This window comes from Mizuhopecten yessoensis, unplaced genomic scaffold (assembly GCF_002113885.1).
Source record: "Mizuhopecten yessoensis strain PY_sf001 unplaced genomic scaffold, ASM211388v2 scaffold8537, whole genome shotgun sequence".
Taxonomy (NCBI): Eukaryota; Metazoa; Mollusca; class Bivalvia; order Pectinida; family Pectinidae; genus Mizuhopecten; species Mizuhopecten yessoensis.
This window is the reverse complement of record NW_018407597.1, coordinates 770,473-774,666: the sequence shown is the minus strand read 5'-3', so window position 1 is coordinate 774,666 and position 4,194 is coordinate 770,473.

Here is a 4,194-nt window from a genome sequence, read left to right as displayed (position 1 = left end):
TGCTGCGCGTCCTAATGTTTCCTTCCAATCTATTGATAGGTCTTTCCTTATTTGCTCATAATCTCCTTTGTTGTAGTTATACTTGGTTGTTTTACTGTTTGAGTAAGTCCTTGTACAGTTGAAGTCGAAGTAAATGGTGCCATGGTCGCTCTTGCCAATTCCACTTTTTATTTTAAGGTTACTTACCATGTCTTGCTCGTTTGTAAATATCAAATCTAATATACTGGACTCGTTATTTATCCTTATTCTTGTTGGCTCATTGATGTGTTGAAATAGGAATGAATCTCTAATTGACTCAATACATTTTTTTGCTCCCTTAGACGGGATCCATCGAATCCAATCTATATTTTTTAAGTTAAAGTCTCCCATGATTAATAAATGTGAAGTCTGTATTTTTCTTATATCCGCAAGTAACGCACATAGCTCCATATTATTTTCATCTACACTGTTAGGACTTCTATAGATGCACCCCACTGTTAGTATATTTCCTTTGTCAATGTTAATTTTAATCCACAATTGCTCTGTAAATTTCTCGTTGATCGATACTTCCGTAGCTCCCAAGTGTTGAGCAGTGTAAATGATGATTCCTCTAAATCCAGTTTCTTGTTTTATTTCTCCGGGGAATATGTCAAAACCATTTATGTTAAGCTCTGATTGATTTATTCGGTATCTGGAATTGTTTGGAAACGCCTCCATAACTTCAACTTTATCTAATTTATCTTTGTTGATTATACATTTGAGCTCATCAATTTTGCTTGTAAGGGTATCTGCGTTTGTGAACATACATCGGAGATTCGCTATGGCTTTTTGGCTGCCAGCCTGACGATTTTTCTGTTCCATGGTGGCCCGCGGACACGGTGGATAAATTCCCCCGATTCCTTCCTTTCTCTTGTTTTCGCCTCGTCTCTTAAGGCGGTTTCCTGTTCTCGTTCCTTTTTCATGAGGTCGTTATTTACCCGCACATTTGTGTATGTTTCATTGCCTTTCAGCTGGCTTATGTTCTTGAAAAATGCTTTCTTGGCCTCTAATGTTGTAAAAGATACCAACAGTGGCCGCGACGTATCCTTATTGGTTTTGTCATATTTTCCGAGTCTTATGACTTTCTTGACACGGTCCGTGTAATCTAGTTTGCAGGTTACAAGCATTGTTTTTATTTGCCCTTCATCCGCTTCTTTTCTTACTGTTCCGTCTGTATCCGTTTGCTCTTTAAAACCGTATACAACTATGTTGTTTTCCCTAGTTTTTCTTTCATTTAGTTCTATGATTACATCTTGCTGGGCGACATCAGTGAGTCTATCGTTGGTCTGGTTTTCCTCGGTCCGTTTCGGTTCTTGTTCCGTGTTGTTTTTTATCTCCTCTCTAACGATGTTTCTGACTTGATCTTCGCTGCAATTGTTCGCCACAACTCTCTCCAGAAACTTGATTCTTTCCTCGAGTTTCTCCATAATCACAGCGCACCTCTGGTCTATCGGTATGTCTGTATCAAAGTTTTTTTCCACCTTGATTAGACACGAAGGACAGATCTACATCGAATCTGCCGATTTCGTGAGCACGGCATACTCATTTTCGTCCTTATTGGCACATCCTATGCAGTACCGATGTTTGCATCTCCGACAGTTCAGCACTTTTGCGTTCGATTCTAATACTGTTGAGCATATCTTGCACCACTCTCCACCCCAAGAAAGAGTAAATGAGCTTTCGGATGGTTTGTTCCGTCGACATGCTGTTTGTTTACCTCGCGATTGTCGGGTGGTGGCGGCATTCTAACGGTGTGTTATGGTTGTCATCGCTTCAAATCGCTCAATATTTCGGTTGTAGGTTGATAGTGCTTACTAGCAAACTCCTGCCAAATATCACGGCGATCTGTTTATGTTTAGCGCGTAATTTAATGAGTATTTGCTCAGCACATCACGGCGCTAAAGACAATCGCGTCCGTTGCCATCGATGACGTCACAGTGAAGCCGTATAGCCCCATAACCTGGAAAATATGCTGCTCAACATTCCGACTAAATATATTTCAACACGTCCTTCATATTCGGTAGCACCACCAAACAACCTGGCTGCACCTAAAGTAAGAAAACAAAGGGGAAATGGTTCAGAAAAACCTATAGAGCAGTGTTAACTTAACTTTGAGGGAATCTTAAATAATATAAGACTCTTTCATGCCTAGGGGTGTAGGATAGGGAAATTTCACCCAAGGGGTTTCAAATTTGGTAAAAACCCGAGGCTTTGCCGAAGGTTTTGCCAAATTTGAAATCCCGAGGGATTTTACTAGCACGATCTTTTCAACATTTGTTATAAAACAGCATGTATATGTAGAATCAACGGTTTGCAGATGACACTTGTAGGTTGTTTTTTTTTAGATTGACATGTGATAATAATGTTGTTGTTTATACATGTATAAAGAAAGGTTTGCATAACTGGGTGGTTTTTTTTAGTTGATAAGTGATAATTATGTTGCTGTTTAATGTGTTGCTGTTGATTTGTTTGTGTTTCACGTGTAATTAACATCTACAGTCATTTGATGTCGTGCCCAGGTAGGGTTTCCTTATTGCATTAGCAAGTATGTTGGTTTACATAAAAAGCATATTTGAGGCTAAAAAGCGAAGAAAAATTTGAGTTTAAAAGCAAGTCGAAAATAATGGGTGTCTTCTTTATTTATGCAAACTAAATTATATCCATTATGGCAATTTAGTTCTCTTATCAAATATCAATCATACACCGGAAGTACCAAAACATCTCATTTGTATTAACCGAATCATGGGCGTACGTAAGTGTTGGAAGATTCACAACAACAGCGTCGTATTAATCGGATGATTCCCTGGTATTTTTTTAGTTGTGAGATACGTAAATCATGTGTCTTCTTTTTTTTTAAAAGAAAACAAGTTAAGAGCGGCGTTTCTCAATATCGCTAATTCTGCCATTTCCATTTGCAATTAATGTAAAATTACCTTTATTTCTTTGCTATGTAGAGAAGCTGTTTACTAACAATCCAATTTTCGGCATTATAACCACCAGCATTACTCATCTGTCGTTTATTTTTTTAAATGATATTTCCTCTTTTCATGTATTTTTTATCAGTTTTTGTTTAACCTGTTTCGGGATCTTCATGATTTGCTTTTCCCTTGAAAACGGGCGATACGGTATAATCTCTTCTGTATATCTGTAGAATTACATTTACGTAGATATTGTTGTTTTACACATGTATTCCTATTGTACATATGAGCCGAGGTCATACATACCTTTGGCAGTTCCTGTTGAGAACAAACAGCCCCAATTTCGTGAAAATGATCAAATTCATTTGCGTTCCAGCCGCCATTTGAACTGTCTGACAGATGCTCTTCGGTACCGGAGCATTCTACGTTGGCCACCCAAACTACCAAGGCATAGGGTCCATATCCAAACATGTAAGAAACAGCTATTCCAGTGCTAAAAGACAGTTGAATTTACATCTTATTATACTGATAATACAAAATATTTCCAAATTTTCTAAATATGATATCATGTGGTATCAATATTGCACCATGGATTTATAACCAAATGATACTAATAACAATGTACCTTTGATATCTACTTGCTAATGAGCGGGAATCTACATGTGGTCCCGAGTGTAGAGGACCTTTCGGATATGTTTGCCTTTTCTTGATATAGGAATAATATTGCATGCTTAAGTTTACTTCAGAATTACACAGCTTCCCTTTAATCCATGTATCACTGTTATGTAAACTTACACTTTACCTGTAATCCATATATCACTGTTATGTAACATACACTTTACCTGTAATCCATATATCACTGTTTTTTAACATACACCTTACCTGTAATCCATATATCACTTGTATGTAACATACACTTTACCTGTAATCCATATATCACTTTTATGTAACACACACTTTACCTGTAATATATATATCACTGTTATGTAACATACACTTTACCTGTAATCTATATATCACTTTTATGTAACATACACTTTACCTGTAATCCATATATCACTGTTATGTAACATACACCCTACTTGTAATCCATTTATTACTTTTATGACACTCACACCTTACCTGTAATCCATGTATCACTTTTATACAATTAGCACCTTACCTGTAATCCATATCTCACTTTTTGTAACTTACACCTTGCCTGTTGTCCATTTATCACCTTTACGTAACTTACACCTTACCTGTAATCCATATCTCA